The sequence below is a fragment of the Lissotriton helveticus genome, chromosome 3_1 (assembly GCF_964261635.1).
Source record: "Lissotriton helveticus chromosome 3_1, aLisHel1.1, whole genome shotgun sequence".
Taxonomy (NCBI): Eukaryota; Metazoa; Chordata; class Amphibia; order Caudata; family Salamandridae; genus Lissotriton; species Lissotriton helveticus.
The window spans coordinates 655,278,357-655,304,527 of record NC_136061.1 but is presented as its reverse complement, the minus strand read 5'-3'; the positions used below and the strand labels follow the sequence as shown (position 1 = coordinate 655,304,527).

The 26,171-nt window shown below is 46.4% G+C and overlaps 1 long non-coding RNA gene across 1 annotated transcript in view; it reads left to right on the top strand.

Annotated features, from left to right (window-relative positions):
• The first annotated feature begins 745 nt into the window (after positions 1-745).
• LOC144824696 (uncharacterized) overlaps positions 746-26,171 on the top strand; it is a 124,920-nt gene continuing 99,494 nt past the window's right edge. The window contains exon 1 of the long non-coding RNA XR_013609065.1: positions 746-855. This is a non-coding gene — a long non-coding RNA (uncharacterized LOC144824696). The remainder of the gene's footprint in view (positions 856-26,171) is intronic.

Here is a 26,171-nt window from a genome sequence, read left to right as displayed (position 1 = left end):
CCGATTCCCTAGGAACAATTAGGCACGAAACATGTCGACCACACCCTAGAGACACCCTGCTAGGAACATTACATCCCTATTGGGCGTCCAGTTCATTTTTATTTAGGCGGGATCTACCTTCACCATTAAAATTATTGAGCTTAGGAATGACCCTGACCTATTTTAAATCATTTCACACGTGCACATAACCACTCACTGTCCCCACTCCCGCACGCACCCTCCGACAAAGAGCCCCGGAAACGGTGAGCCCGTTGAGGATCAAGGCCCAATGACGAAGCATGACACCTCTCGGGGTGTGTGAGTGCACCATGACAAAAGCATTGTCTTTTCCCCTTCCCCTTTTTCAAACCCTTAGGAACTGCACCCCTCGTTTCCAATACGTTCTCCTTGGAGCCACGCATGCAGGACCTGCTGAAAAATTGGCTCCTGGTCCCATCCCTTTGTTTCTTTAAGGCTCCTGCATGAACATGTGTAGGCATAATATACTGCTGTGATTAATTGAAGCAAAACAGCAGAGGTACGTGAGGGAAGCAGCTGTGGTGAAGAATCCTTTATGTGGAATCGTTGGCGTTCGGAAATCGCGCATGCATGAGTGTGCTGGTTCCCAAAACCAAAAGCAAATGAAGTACTCCCTTAAATGAGGGAGGCGTGGCAATGCTGACGCGTAGAAAACGTAAAGTTGGAAATTGACGTGCGCGATCTCATGTTGACTGCCGACATGAGCTGCGCCTCTGACAAGGATTTCGTAGAGCAGATGCAAAGTAGGTTGGGGAAATGGACATTCCCGTATGACCATACGAAAAAGGTCAATCCGATCAATGCAGCCATCGGAGAGGTTGCCAACCGTAATCCAAGGTTGGTATGAACGAAATTTCTGATTTTTTTTAGGTCGGTGGGTGTTGAATAAAATAAATCCAAGTCATCTCCAAGATGTAGAATAATGAGCTGTAAGCGGTATGAGGTCAAAGTGGTGTTTAATCAAAGGTAGAATGCACCCCGACCACGGCGTCCAGCTGCTGCGGAACCAAGCACAAAAATGAACGTTGCTTGGAAATCCACAAACAGCAAATGGACATTGAGCGTGCAACAATGTTAAACATAAACAAGTTTATGCATGAGGAGATCGCATGCAGAGCCTTCCATAGAAGGCTGCATGCATCCGTCTCATGCATCAGAATAAGAACAATATCACAGTGGCAAAAGCAGATATTGCGTAGGAAGTGGAGAGGAGGCTCCTCCCACAAATAGTGGGTATGCCACCATCACATCAGTGGTTCTTTTGCTGATTCTCCTCTCTTCTCCTCTGTGTTAAGTGCCTGGATCACACTAGGCCTTTATCTTCTAGGACAGTCCGGTATGGCTGGGTTCCCATCGCGCACTCTCATTTTGAGACCAGCAAAGATGGCGCTTTTCAAGGAGCCTTACCCCCCAACTAGACGTCATAAACAAAGATACGCCCTAGGATTCATAGTGCAGGTGAGGGCTAGTGAAGCATGAGTGGATACAAAGAACTCTCACTTGTTCCTTCCTCTTCAGTGTTGGGCTAAGCCTCGGTGATGGGGGCTTCTCACAAGCATCCTGGCCAAGCGGCAGTATTAATATTATTTCCTTCCTGACCAAGGATATCATTTAACACAAACCATGCCCGATGAGCAGCGATGCTAACGTCGAGGAGCTGTATCTATCCATCTGCCACCCCATTCCTTCGGTGCAGAATGAAGACAGACATCGGGGAAGCCTACCTCGCTTAAAAGGCATAGATCCTTTAAAAGAACACTCTATGCATGGTTCCTTACTAATAATGTTTTAATCTGTGCTAGATTTATCAGTGAAAACTCTGAATTTATCTTCTAAGTAACTCTAGTTAAGCTTTTTCCAACTAACACTGCCATCAGTTTTGTGAATTACGTTCAACCTATAAAATACCCAGTTACACTGGACAATGACTGGCAGCACGGTGTGCACATCTGTCACATCAGTGCACCTGCAAGGTGACACGTGGCTTGTCTCTTCTGACAACAAAGAACAGATGGCTTTTTTCATTTATCCATTTTTACTGACACCAATTCCTGTCTTCTTCTGCTCTGGTGTCATTCCTCCTTTCAGGGGCTAAAGGGAATATATAAAAAGGATGACATCATATATAAGCTTTTTCTTCATCGAGCAGAATTTATTTTATGGGTGAACAGTGGATTACTTTTTTAGGTCTCCCCTAGCAACGCAGCCCATGCGCTGCTTGCTTGGCGAGATCTATTCTCGTCGATTTTTCTTGAGAAGGGGACAGGAGATGTGCACGCGTATGGACAGGAGATGTGCACGCGCATGGCGTCTCACGTCTCTTCCGCCTTGTTCTTCGACTGCTTATTCTCTGTGTGTATTATTTCTGGCGCTGGCCGAGTTTAGGAGGCAGAGTGGTTTGTAATCCTTAAAGCATTAGTGAGCACCCAGTACCCATCTGCAGTGCTTGTAAGGAAGTGTTCAGTCGCTGTGGGCGGATCCTGTTGTGCTTATTAGCTCCTCTGCATGTCGCTTTTAATGCACTACTAACCTTCAAAACTCCGAGATATGGTAAAAAGCCTGACCTCGTCAACGTCTCCTACCTTCCACCTACTGTCTGTCACTTCCCGAGGGTGCAATGCAAAATGACTGTACTGTCCTTATCCTTAACTCTGTGGTGATTCTATTTCCTAGTCATTGTGACATTTGCAGATCGCTCTTCTGATTATAGTGGCGACGCTACAATCCAGCTCTAATTATAATCCCAAACGCTGTGTTCTCAGACTGATTCCTGCAAGATTTCTTCCCACGTTGATAGGGACCCTCATTAAATTTAACAAAACTGATAAAATGGCTGGTCCAAAATATAATCAGATTAAAAAAAGGTGCTACTCTTCACAGATTATTCTAATGTCAGGGATTATGTGCAGAAAAATATAATTTGCAGTAAAAAATATTTTGGAATTAATTTCCGATCGTGTTTGACAATTTCTAGGAAAAAGCAGTGGAAAACACTTGTTTATTTAATATTCAGATATCAATTGAAAAATGATGGAGTAAGTTCCTCTTAAGTGAAATATATAAAAAGGATAATCAGTGGAAGGTGTATATCAGCATATAGTGAGCAAAACAAGTTACAGAGCAGGTATGATTGGGAAACGGGTGTATATGGCAAAGGTCGGACTGTTTTGGCTGTTTGGGGGCCTGTTTCATGGTCCTCTGGGCCGGTTTTTACTGTTCATGTCACTCATATTAAAAAAACCTTACCTGCAACAGGCACAAATGCACACAATCGTCCAAACCTTGCAAAACACTTATACAGAGTGTCTTTGCAAGTTCAAAACGTCCCTAATTTGCAAACATTTGCCACTTTTTCTAGTTTTGCAATTCACTGATGGGGGGTCACTTTTCTTTTGGTACCCATGTATTTTGTGCCCCAGTCCGACCCTGATTATGGCATGGTGCATCATGAGGTTTAGGAAAAGATACCACAAGTTATCTGATTAGCATTTCTAACCAACCCTTGCTTTTGAAAACCGTAGACTTTTGTCACTTCTCTTGCTGGCAATTCGACACGAATTCCATTGCTACCACTTGTCTCTTGTCATAAGAATTGCGTTCACCCGTTTACATCTTTTAAACCAGCATCACTCTCTATAGCTGGAAAAAGGTAAATACAAGTAGCCCTTGTTACCCCTCGCTAGCCACATTTGGCCACATTGTGTTTAGCTCTCTGTCTCCTACGTGGATGGACCCAATCTGTCACCAGAAGAAGACCATGCAAAATCACACACCACAACCAATAACTTACCAACTATCCCACCATCCCAGTTTGATCATAAAATCTCATCTACTGCGGAACTTGAGCCACATATATTTTCTTGTAAACCTGGAACCAATAGAAGGCCAAAAAGGCAAGCATGACGTTAACCTGAGATCATGAGTGAAACCAGTAATACATGGCAAAATTAAAGGGAAGTCATGGAGAGAAGTGTTCGCATACTCTGAGGGTGGGTGGGTTGGTATCAAGTAAGATTGCCCGACAAGGGTGGGCGATCAGTTACTTGTAGATGGGACATTTATAAACACATTTGTTCTGTAACTTTGGCCAACACTATGTGGGTTTAGAAGACTACTGGTGAACTGTTTCGAAGAATATTTTCAGATAGTGCAATTGCACATTCATAAGGTAAGCAGCAAAACACTGTAGGATTCAAAGACAAAAAACGTTATCTTCTGGTGCAACCTTTAATATTCTCCTGCTGTTGTGTCGTGGGGACATTACGACCCTGCAGGACCACAGAGAGGATACGGGAAACATCCTTTACAACGCAACTTTTACAACGCACTACCATTACGATGCAAATTTTACAACACAAGTTATTACAACGAATTGCGCTGGAGGGCGCTCTAGGATAGGGAACAGTTTAATTACTATCCAACACCTTCCCTACTATCCACGGGGACTGGAGTTGGAATAGTAAATTAAACTATTCACTATCCAGCGCCCCCCAACGCAAGTCGTTGTAACGACTTGCGTTGTAAAACCTGCGTCGTAATGGCATGCGTTGTAAAAGCATGCGTTGTAGTGACATACATCCGAGGATACTGGACATAACTTCTTGCCCAGGGGACTGGACAGGAAGTGAACGGTGGAGCAGGACATTCCAGGTTAGGGAAAGCCGGGACAGCATGATTGGAGACAAGCTCCCCCAGAAGTAGAGAAACAACAAAGCCGGATTCACTAATAAATAGTAGGCTAGCAATAGATCAATGAAACTGTGTTCATTTACCTTTGGATCCTGGGATCTGGAAACAACACTTCCCTTCCACTTTTTGGAGTTTCAGCTTGTATGCAGCAGAAGCGTTAGCAATAGGCATTTCAAGAATAATTTTTGAAGATAAGTATGGAAATATTTTTTCCCTTGCAATACCCTATCAAAGTAACTGTCAAAGACAAACATTTACAATGCAGTAGGTTTCGCATTTATGCAAGTTTAAGCTATTGCCATCGTAAATGACAATGCCTTTTATTTATGTTTTAAAAAGAAAAATTAAAGGCATTGTTATTTGCAATGTCAAAAGCTGAAACTCGCGTAAATGCGAGACCTATTGCATTGCAAATGCTTATTGTACTGTGTTACTAGCATTTTCTTGACCCGTCCTTCCTCTATTTCTATGTTCACATCTTGTTTGCGAGAGCTGCTTTCAGTCTCTTTAGTTGAAGGCAGAATGTTTTGGGCTTCTTCTATCATCGCCTTCTGTCACTGTGCCAACTTACCGCTGCGGGGTGTGATCTTAAATCCTGCTACAAAGGAAAGCTGCCAGCTTTATCAACTAAAGATAAAAAGAAACATACTAATTGGAGTGAGCAAAGCATCTTATGCATGAAAAAGGAAACAGACAGGGTGCTTTTGGAAGTCGGTGTCTTACTGGGAGGAAGGAGGTCAGAAAGGAGTGAGGTAGCTTTGCATGTCTGTGGCAGAGACACGTGTTTAGCTACATAACAGCCTTGAATCGGGGCGAGGACACATATCCTTTTTTCAAAGTTGGAAAAATTAGTTCCTTGTAGTTTTGTAATTCTAGCACCATTATCTAAACAAGAAGACCCCTGACGGTTGGGTGTGTGCACCATAATGGCCACTTGTATTCGTTGTCTGTTTCCTATCTTCACCTTACGCCATAACGGTCCCACAGAACACCCAGATGCTGCTGGCACCAAAGGGTGTAAGTTGAACTGGAGCAGTAGAGGCTGCTTTCAGAAACTGGTACCCACTGTATAACTCCCATGTCCCAGATATATTAAGCCTTTGTGTTGTTGTTGCATTGTGCCGCCTTGTTAGCTTTGTATAGAAATGTAACACAGCGTAGTGGCTTGCACGGTGTTGCGTTACATTTCAAGCTGGAAGGCGTTCCATGAGTGGAGCATGGGTGTTTCCATGCATCCAGACAAGGATTTTAGCACATTCCCAGATTTACTAAAGGTAGTAAACCTGGGAATGCCTACCGCGTCACACATTGAAAGAGGAAATCCCCCAACCAAACATGGTGCAGCAGAAGCATGCAGGCCGAAATGCTCCATATTTACAAAGACATGGAACAGTTCTGCTCTTTCTTGCACTGGTGCACTGTGTGCTGCTTAGCAGCAATGCAGGCACCCTTGCACCATGGTGCAAGGGTGTCTGCTTTACCGGCAGGATTGTTTTGTGCAGGAATAGACACCATCCTGCACAAAAACAATCCTTAGAGCATTAGAGGCATGTTCCTCTTTCATTTGTGATTTGGAATGTACCACACATAGAAGGAGGAAGTAATGAGGAGAAATAAAGATATATCTGATAGAGACATCTAGCTGTAGATTCCTTATCTTTGAATTTCCCAGGTGTCAGACTGGATCTGGAAGATTTCTCTTCGAGCAATACCCCTGTGCGCCAGTAGGTAGCGCTGGTCGGCTCCTTATCATTTCTTCTGGGTCATCCTCCCCGGAGTGACGTCTGCATCACCTATATAAGCTCCACCTCGGTGCGCTGACACCAGTTCTTTTCTTTCCGCGCCAGTCAAGCGCTGATCCGTGAAGAGAGCTACCCTTGGTCACATTTTAACAGAATTCTTTTGACTTTTTGTCGACCCCCTTTTTCGTATGGGGTGTAGTAAGATTATGTAAGAAGACTTCAGGTTTCAAACCGTGCGTGCCATGTCGGTGACGGACCCACATTTGATTTGCTTGTTGTGTCTGGAGCACGACCACAACTCCAAGTAGTGCTCCAAATGCATGGCCATGGCTCCAAAGGCTTTGAGGGAGCGGTCCCTAAAGCTGCTTAAGACCCGGCAGATGAGCACACTGGTCTCCTCGGAGGTCTCAGTTCTGGCCGAGAGGAAGGTCATGGGCCCGCTCCAGGAGTCCCAAGTCCTCTTTGTCCCACTCATGATCTTCTGGATATTGAAGTAAGAGGCACAGGTAGCACAAGAAGTCAAAGCGTGCTTTAACTTCCCCCCTTCCATCAGCCGACGCGACGGGGGAGCCTTGGCATTCAAGGCCTCGTTCTCCAGAACCTACACCTGTGTCGGCTCTGCATCTCCCTGCTTTTCTAGAAGTCGGAGCGCCCCCACTCAATTTAAATAATTTTATGAGGCCATGCACCTCACTTTTGTGCGGCCTGACTCCATCGGCGTCCCTTCGGGCCAGAGGGGTTAGCGGGCAACTCTGGCCCAGGCGCCGATGTCCCTTACTGGATCCAGTCATGCCATAGTGCCTTCCATGGTGCTGATGCCTTTAGTACCGCCATCCCAATTCTCATCCCTGACAACGGGGAGCTGGTACAGCGTCGACCGACGCCAATTTCGACTTTGACAGGTCAAACAGGTCATGGGTCACTTCCTGAGCCTTCTCTGGAAGGCTAGGATTGGGAGAAGAATGGGAGAGGATGCTGGACCCTTTAGAGGACCAACCTTATGAGGACATGGGCTAGTATGAGGAGTTGGGTGAAGCCAGCAGAGGGGATACCAATGCTTTTTTTCCCCACCATGGCTACGGAGGAGGAAGCATCTTACGCAAAACTGCCCTATTGAAAATATGGCTGTGCAAATCTGGGTCCCCATCAGACCCGGTTCCCGCCCAGGTGCTCAGCACTCTTGCTCCTGTCATTGCGACCCCATTAATTTCAATCTGGAACTCATCCTTATCCTCAGATCAGTTCCCCACAACATGGAAGCAGGCCATGTTGATCCCCATAAAAAAAAAGCTGAGGCCAACCCTTCCGTATTCAGCAACTATCGGCGTATATCGCTCCTCCCTAAACCAGCCAAAGTTCTAGAAAAAGTTGTGCAAGAACAACTGGCTGACTATTAGAATCCAGAGAACTTCTCCACGACTCTCAATCCGGATTTAGATCTGGTTACAGTACGGAGACCGCACTGTTGGAGGTAACTGAGACCATCCACGAATGCGTGGAGAGGCGAGGGGGACATCCTGGTGCTCCTCGACCTGTCCGCGGCATTCAATACCGTCTCTCATACCATTCTGCTCGACAGACTGTACAGTCTTGGGATACGGTATATCCCCCTGGCCTGGATAAGATCGTTTCTGAGTGGCAGAACTCTGCAGGTCTGTTGTCGGCCCTTTGTTTCAAGGGGAAAAAAAACTCTCGGTTGCAGAGTTCCTCAGGGGTCTGCATTAAGCCCCCTCTTTTTTAACGTCTACCTCTCACCTCTGGCTGAGGTAGTTGAAGCCTGTGCGGTCACAGTGATCTCTTATGCTGATGACACTCAGCTTGTGTTTTCATTTAGAGATCAATCTGACAGCGGCCTGGCTAATTTTAGACTCTGCCTCTCCAACATTGTATCTTGGATGACCCTCAACACCCTCAAGCTTAATACTGACAAAACCGAGGTGCTGTTCTTCAATCAAAGTGCCCCACTCCCGCCTCCTCTGTGGTGGCGTCAGAGCTCAATCCGCCCCCGTCACCTGTAAAATCTGCACGTAATCTGGGTTTCCAAATTGACAACAAACTGTCATGTAAGGCTCAAATCAACAAGGTCACTTCCGCATGCTTTGGCAAACTTCGCATGATTAGCAAAATTCTCCCATTCCTCCCTATGGACTCACATAGGACGGTCATCCATGCCCTTATCACCTCTCACTTGGACTATTCCAACAGCCTCCATGTGGGAGCTTCAGCTTACCTGATCAATCGGTTGCAGATTGTGCAGAATGCCGCTGCCAGGCTGATATGCAACATCCCCTACCGTCACTCAATAACTCCCCATCTGTTGAAACTTGCCAGTGCCCTTTTGCATCCAGTTTAAAGCCCTGGTCCTGGCCTTCAGAGCTTTGAATGGCATGGGGCCGGCATACCTCAGATGTAGTCTTAAGCCTGTGCACTCTTCCCGAGCTCTCAGATCTAATCATCTCCACCTTCTGCTCCCCCCTCGCCCCCCCCGTTTTCAACATTCCATAACGGGGGGCAGAGCATTTGCTGTGGTTGTTAGATTTGGGAGTCTCTAGTTGGCAGAGGCATGCACTTGTGACAAACAGGGACCCTCTCCTCTAGTCAGGGCAAGGGACTTACTCCTAAAAGTAACCCCTGCTCACCCTCTAGGCAGTGTGGCACGAGCAGACAAGGCTAAACTTCAGGGCGTTAGTAGTTAAGCATTAATGATCACATACAACAACCCCTGAATACACCACAAATGGACACCAGTCGTTTTGTATAAAAAATAGGTATTTTATATGAATACTTTAAGCAGACTTCTGACAAGACCATAATAACGTTTTTAAACAGGCCACAGTACTTCTTTGATAATTAAATAAGCTCTTTGGGTGCCAGATGCGAAGTTCTTAGGGTTTGTGCGCTGTGCGCACACTTGTCCGACTCTCACTGTTCAAAAAGGCAGTTATCAAAGCGTTGCGGGCTCCTGGCCCGGGTGTACGCACCGTAGTGCGCGTCGAACGAAAGTACCTGTTTGAAGATGTAGAGTCCGGCTTGTAGGTGGTGTCTGCGACGTAGGCACACTGATGCGGTGCGGGCGGCTCCTCTCCGAGGCTGGCCCCGGTTCTGGAATGTCTCCGTGCGAGACGTAGAGTTGGGGGGGCTCGAGGAGCGGGGCAGGCGATCGGGTGTGCGGAAGCGTCCACGGCGTACGAGCCGTACCTTTGGATCTGCGGGGGAAGCGGTGTTCCAGTGCAGGCAGGCACGGGGCTTCCAGTACGGGACGTACGGGAAGCTCTCAGCGTGCAGGAGTTCAGGATTCAGGAGTGCGGAGCGGGGCGGCTTGGTACGTCTCGAACATACCGGCCGGCCGGGGCTTCAGGCAGCACTCGGGTCTGATTCCAGCGGTAGGGGTGAGGTGCGCACAGTGCGGTGCGAAGAGGGCGTGGTGACAGAGTGCGGGCGGCCCAGCGGGATGTACGGCGAGCGGCTCGAACTTGTGCGGGGCTCACATAAGGCGGGGACGGCCAGGCACAAGCGTCACGGCCCAAGGAGGGGGCGAGGCGCACTGGGGATCACGGCTCCGGCGAGGGGGAACACCAACGGTCCGCAGCAGACAGCGAAGGCAGGATATGAGGCCAATGGTCCTGGGGCTCAGTTCAGGGGGCAAGCTCGTTTCCAAGCCCTTGGAGACCGTGTCTTTAGAAATGCACAAGTAGATTTAAAAGTCTTTCTTAGTCTTTTCCTCTCCTTCTTGCAGCAAGGCACCCACCACAGGCCAGTCTCTCAGGTCAGAGACAGTACTCCTCCATGCAGCTTTTCCAGGTCCTTCTCTTCGTGCAGAGTTTCTTCTTGGCGCAAACAGGATCTGATTTCTTAGGAGCAGGGCTCCTACTTTTATACACAAAATCCTTTGTTCTTGCAGGCCAGGGGGGCCTTTGCCTAATTCAGTCCAGTCCCTGAGCACTTTGTATTGCAGACTCTGGCTTCTCCTTTCAGTGAGCAGGGCAGGGACATCAGACGCTCCGCAGGAGGTGGAGCCAGCATTGTGGTGACAAGTACAGTCCAGGAGTACTCTGTTGACAGCCTTCCCCTTTCTCTTCACAAGGTGCAGGGCATAGACATCAGCCGCTCCCCAGGGGGCGGAGCCAGCATTGAGGTGGCAGAGCACAGCACTATTCAGAGTCAAGGGGCACTCCCGCCACCCATCCTGGTGTAATCTCTCTATTCACCACCTGTCAGCCCCAGCCTGTCTCCTGGAATTCCCCAGCCCTGTCACACACAGAAACCAGACAGCAGATACACATCCTAGCAGAGGCGGGCTGAAATGGTTAGGCAAGCAAATACTCTCTTTCTAAAAGTAGAATTTGCAGAAACAGGATATTAAAATAAACTTTACTAAAAGATGTATTTTATTATTCTGAGTTCAGGCATACTAAACTTGACTTTCTACCATGTTCCCTGAGCCTGCTGGGATTATAGTGTGTAATAATTCAAGCAGCCCATTCTGGCCTATGAGAACAGGTAGCCTTACAATAGTGAAAAACGAAATTGGCTGTAATTCACTATTAGGACATGCCATACACATCAGGGCTTGTCCTACCTTATGCTTACAATGCACCCTGCCCGTGGGCCTACCATAGGGGTGACTAATATGAAGTTAAGGGAAGGTTTAGGGACTGGCAAGGGGGTGCCCCATCCAGTCAGCATGACAGTACCAGACTGCACGCAGGTTCTGCAATGGCAGACCGTAGACATATTTTACCAGGCCGCTTCTGTGGGTGGCACAACCTGTGCTGCAAGCCCACCAGCAGCATTTGTATTTACAAGCCCTGGCACTCCTGGTGCACTTTACTGGGGTCTGATAGTAAACCAAATAAGCCAATCATGGAATCCAATCAATGTATACATTACTTTACAGTAGGGAGAGCATATGCACTTTAGCACTGGTCAGCAGTGGTAAAGTGCCCAGAGTCATTAAACCAACAAAAACACGTCAGAGTGTATATTGGAGGAAGGCAAAAAGTTCAGGGATGACCCTGCAGAAAGGGCCGAGTCCAACAGTGGTCACTGCCAAACTCTGGAATAACCTACCGTTAAGTCTGCGCCTAACTAAAACTGAATCCTTGTTCAGGTGCAGCTTGAAAACCTGGCTGTTCTCCAACCTCTAGCCTACAAGATATCCGTGTTGCTCCTTAGTCTGCAGCGCCGGGACACCCCCGTTGGGGGTAGCCGTGCGCTTTATAAGCTTCAAAATAAATAAATAAATGGTGGTGCGTAAGGCAGCTGACATCCTTGACCTTCAGTTACACTTAGTGGCGGTGAAGGCTAACATCTTGACGGAGGTGCTACAGCCAGGAGCTACTTCTTCTGAACCCATGCTCCCTTTTAATGAAGCCCTCATGGACGTCCTTCTGGTAACCTGGTCCAAGCCCAGCACAGGGGCTCCTGAGGATAGGACAATCGCCTGCTGCCACCAACTTGTCCAGGGCAACCCAGTCTTCCTCACTACCCCCCCACCCCTGAGAGCTTAGTGTTCCAAGCTTCTACTTCACAAAGCGCTTTCCCTGCCACTCCCCCGAACAGGGTATCCAAGAAGCTGGACAGTTGGGACAAGAAAATGTTTTCTTCCGCCAGCCTTACATTGTGGTCGGCGCATCGCGAGCACTACCTCGGTAGTGTTGCACATGTCAGTTGGCCGACGCGCCAATGGAATGCCCTGCACCGCGGCGGAATTGCCGCCGCGGTTAAGGCATTAAGGACTCACAGGCTACAGCCAATGTCCTTGGGCCTCTCAGTTGCCTCTCGTCCACAGTCTTCCTTCGCTCCTTTTGGGGCTACGGAAGGGGCTTTCAATCTCACCAGCCATACCCCAGCAACAGAGCCACACAAGTTCCACAACCCCTGTTCCAACCCCATGGGTTGTTGGCCAAAGGTCAGCAAGCTACAACCCCCATGCAGCTTCCGCCTACATACCCTCCTAATCTTGCCCTTCCAGATCATGGGTGTCCAGTTGGTGGCAGGACCCGCCATCACCTCCATCAATGGCAAAACATCACTTCGGATAAGTGGGTTCTCCAGATTATCCAACAGGGGATACTACTCCCTTTCTAGACCACATCTCCCTCCATGCCTCTATCCTCCCACCAGCTGACGGAGGATAATCTACTTGTGCTCCAGGAGGAAGTCATGGCTCTCTTGGCCAAGGGAGCCCTAGAGAGGGTTCTGGTGCCAGAAGTAGGCAGTGGTTGCTATTCCCACTACTTTTTGGTGCCAGAAAAGGACAAAGGTCTTCGTCCTATCCTAGACCCCCAGGCCCTCAACTACTTACTAAACAAGCATTTGCAATGCAATAGGTCTCTCATTTACATTAGTTTATGCTATTGGCATTGTATATGACAATGCCTTTTAATTATGTTTTAAATACCTAAAATAATTGTCATCGTCATTTACAATGGCAATAGCTTAAAGTCGTGTACATGCGAGACCTATTGCTTTGCAAATGCTTCTTCTAATATGCCATGGAAGAGTACTTAATGAATGAATCAGATTATCAAATGCATCATACCGCTTGTACAGCTATGTTTGAGCAGCTGCTGCAGTCCATCGAGGAAGTAGAGACCTTTATTGGCTGTGTCCCAGGGACCCCGTAATAAACACTGTATTGGCACAAAATTCTAGTGACCAATGACGTGTCTCAAAATTTAATAAGCACTCGTCTCTCTCTCCGCAACCCTTGAGTGCTCTGAGGTCGGTATGTTAAAGTGCAACAATAGTGCAAATAGATCCTGAAAAAAAAAAGCTACCGGTGCAGATCATTTCATAGTTTACTAGATTGTGCAAACATATTATTTCCAAAGATACAGCAAAATAAAGTGCTGGGTCACCCAAAGGAAAAAGTTTACAATTCTTTGTTAGGGATAATAAACACAGCAAAATGTGTGGAAAAACCACAAGGCGTGTATGAGAAACACCTTCATTGTGTATATATTTACTGTCTCCACCACAGATGTCTTAATATCATCATATTATGCCGACCTCTGTAACTGCCCGTTTTGCTGAAACTGTAAAAGACTTTGAAAATATGGGCACCCTGTGATTCAGGTGTAAAACACCTGATACGACGACGGTACTATAGGCTGTTTACAAAAATGAGGGAAAAAGACTTGAAAAGAGTTACAAAATAATACGCTCTCGTCTTACTTTTCCATTCACATTTTCTAAAATGGTTGCAAAAAACAGGCATCATTCGAAGGTCTGCTGACACCCCTCCAAGAGCAGCTAAGCTGTTCGAGAGTGGACTGCCACCCCCACCCCTCCTGCGTTGGGCCTCGAGATCCCTCTACCAGGATTGGCATGCGCTGCCAGTCCAAACTTTCAGTGCGATTGCTGGTAACTTTAAGTGAAAGCCAAATGTTTGCAAAAAATTATAACCTACAGAATATAATTTACTCTTAGAACACAAACTTTTTCCTTGGTCACGTCGGGGGCCCCTGTGACGCTTAGGAGACGGAGACGGGAGCCCCAGGCACAAGTGGGAGTGGGAGGGGCTGCAATGCCTCGTGCGCTCTATTTAAACCTGACAGAACAGCATTGTAATGAACATTTAAAAGAGAACAGCATCCAAAATTTACTAGATCATCAAAACCAAACAAGTTTGCTTTTCAAATTAGCGGATGCGTCATAAGATACAGAGCTGCCGGCTTTGGGACTGGGGAACCAGGTTTAAGTCTTACCATTGGCTCCCCCCATGCAATAAAAACAAGCTGGCTCCGTGGAGCCATCGGGGGAGGGCAACTGAAAGCGCGCGATGCACGCGCTGCCAGCCTCCGGGGACAGGAGATGTGCACCCATACGGAGTGCACATCTCCTGTCCGTACGCATGCACATGTCCTGTCCGCGTGTGCCATCTCCTGTCTCCCTTCGGCACAGAAAGCGGCAACAATAGAGGCTTGCAAGGCGAATAAGCGCATGCGCTGCGTTCGCTAGTGAGACCTAAAAAGGAGTAATTCAAGATGCTCACGTTGTCACAGGTCTTGTCTGCCTGGACCCTGGAGACTGGATGGTAGCATTGGACTTGCATGATGCATATATTCACATCCCCGTTCTGCCTGCCCACAGGCGCTACCTGCAATCCACTGTGGGCCACAAGCACTCTGAGTTCACGATACTCCCTGTTGGTCTTACTAGTGCCCCTGGGGTGTTCACCAAGGAGATAGCGGGGGTCGCTGATCATCTGTTAAGATCAAGGGTGCCAGTCTTCACATATCTCAATGACCGGCTGTTGAAGGTGGGTTCACCACGTGCTGTCGTCTCCGACCTCCAGACTACTCTAGGGTTCACTATCAACGTGCTGAAGTCACACCTGACTCCCTCTTGGATGCTCCCTATCCCCAGAGCTGTTCTGGACACAGTGCGGTTTTGGGCCTATCATCCTGAGCATGGAAGTCCAGGATATTCAGGCTATGATACCGATGTTGCAACCTCTATCCTGAATTTCAGTGAGAATGACTCTGAGGCTGCTGGGACTCATGGCCTTCTGCATCCTGTTAGCGCCAGATGGCATATGCGGACTCTGCAGTGGCCCCTCAAGTTCCAGAGGACACAGTATCAGGGGAATCTTTCCGACTTTGTCCAGATCGCGGAGGGAACTGCATGAGACCTGCAGTGGTGGCTGACGAAAAGCGATTGGGCAGACCACTCTCTCTTCCCCAACCAGATCTCACAGTAGTGACAGATGAGTCACTTCTGGGATGGGCGGCCATCTGGGAGAAATGGAGATCAGAAGACTCTGGTCCCTGGAGGAATAAGGACTCATCGTTAACATGCTGGAGCTCCGGGTGATCTAATTTGCAGTGAAAACCTTTCTACCCTCCATCAAAGGAAGGCTAGTTCAACTGTTCACAGACAACACCACTGCCATGTGATACTGCAACAAACAGGGTGGAGTTGGGTCATGGGCTCTCATTGTCAAGAGATTTTGCATCTCTGGACATGGCAGAAACAGCAGGGCGTTTCCCTGTTGGCTCAACACCTGGCAGGTTCTCTGAGCGTTAATCAAGGGGGAGGAACCAGGAACTTTTGATGAGGTCCTGCACAAAGCTCCTAATAGGTACGTAAGTCAAAAGAATATGCAGTTCCTGAGGGGAGAAGGGGAGTGAACAGGTCTCTTATGGATTGCTCACACACACCCCGAAGGATGTCATGCTTCATCATTGGGCTGTGCTCCTCGTCGGGCAGGCGCTGCAATGCCCGACGGGCACCCACGAAGGGGCTCTTTGCCGGAGACCTTTTAAGGGACAGCCATTTGGTGTGTGAGGGTATGTGGTCAAGGTAGTGAAATGAGTGTGAGTCGTGGATTAAAATAGGTTTAGTACTTCCCTATATGGAACACATTTTATGCTTGGGGTGTACTAACCTAACTAAAAATGTGTAAGCCCTGTCTGGAATTAATGATCCTACAGGGTCTAGTTAGTGTATATGGTCGACATGTTTCTTGCCTTCTGCCCCTAACGGGCAATCGGCAATTACTTAGGACGAGTGTCTAAAAGGAGTGAAGTTCTCCTAGAATCTAACACTACCACAAGGCCGGTGCTGAGTATCGTATTTGTCACCAGCGTTGCTTGCGATGTTCCAGGATTGAAGCCCTGGATAGGTGAGACCTGAAAGAGATACAAACTATTAAAGTTCCAGAACTTAGTCTGGATAGCAATAATATCCACCAGTGGTACAGTAATTTACATGCAGTGGCTTGTTGTTGCTTGGAGGTTTTTTTTTGGTGGATAAACCATTTATGGGTAAAAAACAATTATAACAATGACTCAGTGCACATCACGTCATATTTAATAGCAGGTAGTTTTCATTAGGAACACACCATCCAGACGAGTGTACACATGTGACGATGTAAACTTGTTGGATGGTGTAAAACTATCACAAGGACATAACTTGTGCCATTAGATACGTGACCACGGACCCATTTCAAGGCGCTCACGGTATCTGTGGTTATTTGCTCTGAACATGCTGTAGGATTTAGCGCTTAGTTTTTTACCTATACCAGTAGTGTGTTGTTAGCTATATAGTAGTTGTGTACATCGCATACCATTGGTGCATATTCAAGAACAACCACTCACCCCTGGTAATGAGGTCAGAAACTGACGGGATACCTGAAAGAGCACCCCGTTGCTCAATTCTGAAATACACAAATGAAAAGACGGGCGGGCAGCCGCATGCGTCTAGGCTTAAGCACAGGCAAAGTCTTACCGGCATCTCGTTGTAATACTCTTACTGTGCGTGTAATTTTAATCAATACTCACATAAGGGTGGCGCGCAACTTGCGGAGATCCTACCCCTGTTCTGGCTCCCGTGGCTCTTCTCCAGCACTGAGGTTAAGTATGTTTCGTCATCGCGTACTGGCTAAAACCACTAGACCATAGTGGAGGGCGGCCACCTTGGGGGTTATATTATAAACCTTTATTGCAAAACTTGAGTGTGTGGCATCTTTTGGGCGACTCCCAAAAGACACCACACACACACCATGGGTAGATGGTAGTATCCTCACAGGACTCAACAAATGCTGAATTGAGGGAAGATCTCCTTTAGAAGCACCTTTGCGGTAGTAAGAGCTGTATTATCTCTTGTAGCGTATGCCTCCATCCACTTACTAAAGGCACATACCTCTACTAGGACATACGTTAAGTTATTACAGCGTTCTAGCTGGATGTAATCCAATTACAGAACCTCAAAAGGTGCAGTCGGTGTGGCAAACCCTCCTATTGGAGTTTGTGTTCCCTTTCCAGGATTATACTGGAGACAAATCAGACAAGTCTGAACTATCTTTTTAGCTGTGCCGGCAATTTCTGGATGATCCCACACTTGCATAAGTAGCTTCGCTATTGAGGATGCTCCAACATATGCCGGCCCATGTGCCATATGAATCATAGGGTGTAAATAGGCTGTGGGCAATCTCCATGTGGTCATGTCTTTATTTCTCCAACAGCCCTCATCATCCAATGTTCCCTCCTTAGCCCATTTCTCTAGTTCATCTGCAGAGGCTGATTGCTGCAAATCCAGCACTTCTTGCCTGGCATCATGCCAACGTTCAGCCTGTGACTTTACCACATACATAGATGTAGTGCTTCGCTGCATTGCAGGTTCACAGGCTGTGTGATCTGCGAAGGCATTGCCCTGTCCTATTTTATCAGTCACTTTCTTATGTGAACTGCACTTAACAATCGCTATCTTCTTAGGATATGTCAAAGCCGTAAGGAGATTATGCACTACTTCTCCATGCACTATTTGTGTCCCATGTAATGTAAGAAAGCCGCTTTCCTTCCAGAGTAGCCCAAAATTGTGAGCCACTCCAAAGGCGTAGAGGCTATCAGTGTAGATATTAACAGACAAGTCAGTGCTAAGTTCACACGCCCTCGTTAATGCTAGCAACTCAGCTGCCTGAGCTAACTTCTGTGGGATGCGAGCTGTCTCAACCACCGTCTGAAATGTTGTAATTGATTATGCAGCTGATGTCGTGACATCTGGTAGTTTCAAATAAGACCCATCAACCCACAATTCCCCATCAACATTTGAAAGGGGCGTATCTTGCAGGTCAACACGTCCCTTTGTCTGTTCCTCAGTTAGGAATATACAGTCATGAGACTCCTGTGACTGGGACTGAGTAGCTGGGAATGGCAATAGAGTAGCCGGATTAAGAGTCGAACATCTTTTCAAGGTGATATGAGGGGCCAAAAGTGTTAATTCATATTCTGTCAAGTGAGCACTAGTTAAATGCTGCATTTTGGTTTGTTCAAAAGGGCATCAACTGCAGAGGGCACTAACACGAGCAGTATATGTGACAAAACTATTCCCTCACTCTGACGTATGGACACAGTTGCCGCTGCCACAGAACGAAATCACCCAGGCAGCGCACGAGCGACTGGATCAAGGACAGCTGAAAAATATGCACAAGCACGCTGCTTATCACCATGTGTCTGGGTTAACACCTAGAGAGCACAACCGTCCCTCCCGTGTACATAGAGTATGAAAGCCTTAGTGTAGTCTGGAGTACCTAATACTGGTGCAGAACATAGAGCTTGACGCAACTGTTGGAAAGCTCTCTGGCATTCAGTAGTCCATGGGAGGGGCATTGGACTATCTTTGGTCAAAAGGGCCAACAAGGGTTTAACAATGTGAGAAAAGCTAGGGATCCACTGCCTACAGAAAGAAGTAAGGCCAATCAGTGCACGAACATCCTTCTGAGTGTGGGGCACAGGTGTGTCTAAAATAGCTTGAATGTGGTCTGGTGTGAGTGCACGTCCCTCCTTAGACTTGCTGTCTACAATATTGCAATTTCTTCCGGGAAACCTAGTGATGGTGAGATGCAAGAAAGGAGAGCAATGACAGTGTTCCTTCTTCACACTGTTCAGGGGTATCTGCAGCCAACAAGATGTCATCGACATAATTTATGAGAGCCACCCCTTTTGGCACAGGGAAAGAATCAAGCTGTCTTTTCAATGCTTTATAAAAGAACAGTGGTCCTTAATTTATAAAGATAGAGGTGAAGAATGCAAATTATAGACAACAATCTGTACTATAGGCAAGGTGTCCAGCCGGACACTGATTTAATCAATGTAGATATAAAGAAAGTAATGAGACGAACATTAATACAGTGGGATACAATCCTGTATCCGATACATACAACAACACCAAGGAAAACAAAAATACATAAATACAGGCAATTTTTGCAAGGGGAGGCGCTAGTCAAGTTTAGTGGTCATCTAGCTGACCTCATGTAGTATACACATTGGTTAATTCATTACTTATTACGGTGTTAACACACAACTGTCGACGGCGTTTCGATCCCACATAAATTATGGGATCATCATCAGGACAAAAATTCGTTAATTGCCAGAACAAACAAACCTATAGAGAAGGGAGGCAAGAGAGCAAGGGACAAATTAAGTCCTCAGGTCTACAAGGTATTGCATTTCAATTAACCCATGCCATAATTAACGTGAAATCTTTCACTCGTGAGTTAAGTGCTCCAGTGTGACTCAAACTCAAAGTGACATGTAATTTCAATGCTTGGCAGTAAATGCTAGTACTCTCTGTATACCCTGTGGAGCTCTATATAATCTGAAGGACCGATTATTCAAAGTGAAGCCGAACAAATAACGGCTGTCAGAATGAATAGGTATCGAGAAGAAAGCATTCTTCAAGTCGATCACACTGAATGTAGTTGCAGTCGGAGGAACCATAGTAAGAAGTATTGTGATGTCAGAGACTACTGGATATTGGGGCACTACAATCTTATTAACCTCTTGAAAATCAGTGATAAACCTGTATATTTTAGTAACTGTGTCTTTCTTCAAAATGAGAAGGATAGGACTATTACAAATGTTGTAAGGGACACCTTCCACAACTCCGACTGTAATCCGATCTTGAACAATACATATTAGTGCCTCTTTACCTTTTCGAGATATTTTATATTGAGGCAGTCAAGGCAATGAAGCGCCCCCCTTGACTTGAATATGAACTGGGGGAATAACCATTTGCCCCACATCAGTATCGGATGTCGCCCACAAAGTACTAGGTAGGGATGTCAAAGCAATATCTTCTTTAATGAGATAAGACCTCTCAGCCATAGGATAGTTGTCATTTAAAATAACACGCACATCTTCTGGTGAACAACGTATCATAGCACGAAAATGTTTGAGCATATCAAGACCCACAATATTATCCGGTGGGTTAGGGGAAAGCAGGAATGAACATGCAGCAGTGAATTTATCAACCTGAAATGCAAGTGGTTGTGACAGTGGGCTAAGGGAGGTGTCCCATCAAATCCTATTGATGTTATTGTTAAGCCAGACAGGGGAGCCCTAGGAACCAATTGTTTAGACAGGGCACTAAGAGTAGCTCCTGTGTCAACCAAAAACCGATCAGTAGAGCCCAAAACGTTTGCATTAACTGGGACTTCAACTGGTTCCATACCCCATCCTAGGCATTCCTATGCATAGTTAGAATCCTTCAAATCATCGGTCGAATAATCAGACATTTGATATCGATTACGCCTGTTAAAAGTATTAGAAGAATTTTGAGTATGCTCTACTGCCTCAAACCTTGCACGATTATCCCTACCTCCCCTATTTCCTGACTTCCCTGGGCGGCTTCTCATTTGTCCTCTACCACGCTGATACTGATGACCTCGCAAAAGTGGGCACTCAGAACCACAAGTCCAATCTCCTTTCAATAGGCACACTGATCGGAAGATAACGTAGCTCGAGGGAAAGAAGGTGCGCCAGGATGAAACTGCGCACGTCCGCCTCTACCACCACCTCTATAGGATGGACCATAGACCTGAGCTAACATCACCTTTGATTTTAAATCCTTAGCTTTCTTCTCCTCCTTGCCTTTATCTTCCAATTCCTGACGTTCATAACACTGAGACATAGTCAAAAGGGAAACTGGGGAAGACGTAGTCCATGAACTCTTGCTTGCCTTTAGGCGACTAGCTATTCCTGGCAACATATTTGCGACAAATTTGTCATCAAACAGATGCTTGCCCGTGTCATCTGTCAATGACTACCCAGTAAAGTCATGGAATGTCTCCTCAAACCGTGTATAGAAATCAGAAACTGACTCATCCGCCTTTTGCTTACAGGATGCTAGCATAGTCCAGTCTATCTTTTTAGGAGGTATAAAAGTTTTCAACTTAATTATGATAGCCTTTGGGACGTCGAATAATATCTCTTCTTGTGGTTTCTGCGTGGGTGCCCTTTCTGCATCTTTTCTCTCTATTTCTGTCCAAATATCTCCAAAGGTTGTCTGATCATCTACTTTCTGAATCAATCTCCACATATTAGGGGGTTAAATAAGCCCAAAAAACATGTCAATATCAGGCAAAGTCATAGTGGAAGAACTAATAGCCCCTTCAATTTCTTCATAAAAAGCAGCCAGATTTTTCCACGCGTCAGGCAGAGCGGCTTTAAAATCCATAACATCCACTCTACTCCAAGGAGTATAAACCCAATTATAAACAAAATATCCCTTTGCATCTGCTGAATCCTTAATGTCACTTGTTCCCGCACCCCTAGGGGGGCCATATAAAGGCACAGCTTCACGCATTGGTTTCCCATGAACTACAGTATCCTTATCTGTCCCTTGAACTTCCTCCTGAGGCGCGGGGGTCTGAGCTGTTTGTTCAGCTGCAGCAGCTGCCTTTTTCTCCTCTCGCATACGGAACGCATCAGTTCATAGTTTAGCCACACGTCTAATTAAATGGGCCACCTGGGAAGGGAGAAGAAGACCATCACTCAATTGTTTATGATCAATTTTTACATCAACAGGCCCTAAATCTGTGGAGTGTTTCCTAAAATGTGCAATTACTGCTCCAGTAAACAACTCTGTAAAATATAACTGCTCTGACTTCGGCCATTGTTGAACATCTGCTATAATGTCTGGAGCAGAGATGTCACCACGAGCTGCCTTACGAGCAGCAGATCTGAGAGTGGCTACACGGTCAGCGGTCAAAAAGGAAGGAGTATGTCGTTTAGGGTCTAACTCTGTCCCTGTCTGACCTGGGGAAGATTTGTCATCCTCAGAATCATCTTCGAGGGCAGAGGGAAAAGTATATGGTGGTGGAGATCTATCTAACAAAATTGAATCATCCTGTGGTTTATTAAGTAGAGGATAGAGGGGACGTCGGACAGGGTATTGGCCATTTACCTGTAGACGGCGCTCCCTATCCTCCTTCTCTTTTATTTCTGTCATTTCTTTATTTTTCATCTCTAGCGCTTTCGCATACATATTTCAGCGCTGTACTTTTTCTGCTAGTGCTTGTTCTCTCTTCACTCTCTCATGCGCTTCTTTCTCCCACATTCGTACACAGTCAAACATATGTTGTCTACTTTTGCGCTTAAACCCACACTGTTCCACATACTGAATTTTTCGAATATCGAATGACCCATGTATTGGCCATCGTAAATCAGGATCCTTCCTAGTGTATTTATTCCTTAGTGCACAATACATTATGGAAGAAATACCATTTTAATGTATATATGCCTATTTGGTGTTCCCTCAGGGGAAGCCGGCTGATTTAGTTCTAAATCCATATTGGTACCTCCAAGAAAGCAACACTCCTTCGAAGCGTGCTTGAAACAGGTATGTCAAAAATATTATAGTATATATAATATTATAACAACGCCAAGCAAATACAAACAAAAAGTGTTGCATTGAGCGGTCTTACCAAACAAAAGTCTCCAGCCTCCAACTGCCAAGCTCTGAATCAACCAAATGGTCACTGTAAGACGAACGCCAGAAGGGATCTCAATCGGAAACCGGCACCACCTGGAGACTCAAATCGGGAAAATCGGAAAAGCACTTCGGCCTGCAAAGACAAGGGCCTCCTCATGCAGTGTACATCGTTAGCGAGATTCCAAACCTCCGTCAAGACCACTCCGTTGGGCATCCGAGTCGCCGATGAGCCCCGCGTTGTGCACCAATTTGTGTGGGTGAGCCTTTTTAGGGGTCCACTTGGTACAGGGGTGCGCCCTTTTGCGCACTGGTGCTTTAGACTGACAAAGTAGAGATTGGCACGGAAGCTGTAATATCAAGAAAATAGTTTATTAGGACTCATGAGTGGAACTACATTGATACAGAACCCTCAGGCAATGTATGAGGCAGCACATGGAGTACAGAAACCATGGGCCTTATATCCACCTTTTACTGCAGAGTAAGCATGGAGGTTGAAAAAGGGGCAGTACAGGTGTACACACAAATAGTCAGTAACATACAAGGATACATCAGAATTGCCTAGTCAACAGAGTGGGAGGAGTTACTATATTGCTGAAATTAGTTAAAATAGCCTGACAGTAAAGTGTGTAACAGATGCATCCCAGCAACTAAGACCTCTCTGAGCATGCGCAGTGCTCAGGCTCAGTCCTGCAGGAGCTAACTATAGATGATGACTCAGGCGTAATAGAGAAGCAGGCAACAGGGAAGACAGGGAAGCACATGGCAAACACATGGCTTAACTACAATGGATGCTACAAACAAAATGGCTTCAGCTCATGCTAACAGTAATCTCTGCAAAGTTTCCACAGTCCGGATGGTGTGTTTCTAATGAATGACATGATGTGCACTGAGTCATAATTGTTATAATTGTTTTTTACCCACCAATGGTTTATCCACCAAAACCCCCCTCCAAGCAACAACAAGCCACTTCATGTAAATGACTTTACTACGGGTGGATATTATTGCTATCCAGACTAAGTTCTGGAACTTTAATAGTTTGTATCTCTTTCAGGTCTCACCTATCCAGGTCTTCAATTCTGGAACACTTGTGACAAATACGGTACTCAGCACTGGCCTTGCGGTAGTGTTTGAGTTTAGGAGTACTTCATTCTTTTAAAACACCAGTCCTGAAGAATTGCTGATTGACCCATTAGGGGCAGAAGGCAACAAACATGTCGACCCTATACACTAACTAGACCCTGTAGGATCGTTAATTCCATACAGGGCTCATGCATTTTTTTAGGTTAGTACACCCCAAGAATAAAAATGTGTTCCATATAGGGCAGTACTAAACCTATTTTAATCCATGACTCACACTCGCTTCACTACCTTGACCACATACCCTCACACACCAAATGGCTGTCTCTTAAAAGATCTCCAGCAAAGAGTCCCTTCGTGGGTGCCCGTCGGTCATTGCAGTGGCAGCCTGACAAGGAGCACAGCCCAATGATGAGCATGACATCCTTCAGGGTGTGTGAGGGCAATTCATAAGAGACCTGTTTACTCCCCTTCTCCCCTCAGGAACTGCACATTCTTTTGACTTAGGTTCTCTGAGCACCAGGGAGATTTAACTCAGCCATCCATACCTAGCGAATCACATGTGGTGTCTCCATCCAGAGGTGGTGCAAGTTTTCTTTCAGTAGTGGTTAGATCTGTTTGCCTCCTCAGTGAGTGTGCAATGTCAGCAGTGTTGCATACTGGAGTTTCCAAGGTGGCTCTCGCTTGGAGATGCTTTTCGTCTCGAGTAGAGCGCAGGACTCCTGTACGTTTTTCTGCCCATACCACTACTGCCCAGAACTCTATGCCTTCTTGCGTGGAGATTGAGTGGCAGCAAATGACAGATTTTGACCAAACTCCTGAAGTTTGGAATGTTATTCTGGCAGCCAGGCGTCCTGCCACTAAGACAGTATATATCGGCGGGATCCTGACAAGACTCAAACAGGTTAGAATGGAGGGAGACCATCCTTGACAAATGTGTGACTACAGGAGGCTCCTCCTTTCAGGTTCCGTCTGATCCTTTTTACTCAGCTGGTATTTCAACCAGTAAGTGGGTCCCTAAGTATAGCAACTCCACTACATACACAGCACACCTTAGCGTGTGTGCTGATTTTTCATTCATGTGGTTACCTACACTTTTGTAGCCACTTCAGTGTTTTTCACGTCAGTTTTGGTCCTGAAGATAGCCGTGCGATTATCGAAAAGGCTGAAACATGTCGACCTAAACGTAGGGGATATTGAAGACCCATTTTCATCTTCATTATATCCCCGCTTTTGATATTAAATGTGTCCTAGGACCATACAGGTTTTTTCCATTGGGCTGTCCTCAGAGACACTTTTAACCTCCCCTCACCTCACTAACAAAACAAAAAAAACCTGCTCTGCTGTAACTCAGGTGTTAAGGCACAGCTGGGTTGCATTCGGCAGCCCAGCTGGGAACCCAATGATGAAGCATGCCACCAACTAGGCTGGTGGAAGAGGGTTCACCTTACAAATCCATTGGATGTTTGTACTCTGTTGCATCATACTGAGTCATTAAACTTGAAATTTTCACCAGTGGGTTCGTCCACATTGTTTCTATTATTCCTTCTCTTACAGAAACATATTTGTATTCTGCAATAACAACTTGCAGAATTTATAAGAGACACAAATCTTCTGCAATTACCACTTGCAGAAGTGCGATACACAAACACTACAAATAACAGGAATACATTAAAATAATCTCCAAGAATACCGCCCAGCGGAGACTTAATAAAGGGTGTAATGAGATACCGAAGTATACAAATGAACGTGTTCCCCACAAGGGAGCTTACCTCTCAGAGCACGGCCTGCTCTGACTATGGTGACTGGAGTGTAGCCAAAAAGGGAATTGCGGCAAGCTGCGGAACTTCCAGGCCTGCACGGAGGACACGCACCAGTGCGGAAATCTTGCGCCAGTCGGTAGAGTATAAACCTGCTACTCACCAACTCTACACCAAGCGCTGAACACGACTAGAACAATGTGGAGCAATGACTGGTCTACACACCAGAGACAGATCCCCAGATGTGCTGCCAGAAATTCCCTAGGGCTGTCTGCCTTCACTGGAAACTAGAAGGAAGAAAACCCAGAGCTCCTGCTCCGGCTGAGATAAAAGATTAGTGAACAGCACCCCTAGGGCGGGCGGCTTATACAGACCTGGACCACGCCCAAGACTGCTGCCTCCGGCAGTGTGGAAATGCAGCAGCTGCAGAATGAAAACAACTTGAGCACAGGAGCAACAGCCTAAATAAGCATTGCAACCTGTAACAGAAAGGCTACAATAAAGCAGGACATTGGAACGACCAATGCACTGAGTGGGACAGATGCCCTTTCCCACAGCATACTACTCCCTTACAAGTGCATGAGGGGGCCCACATCACTGTGCGTGATGTGATTGGGGCAGGCCCAAGAACGCAGCAGCTGCTGCGCTGACAGTAATGCCCCCA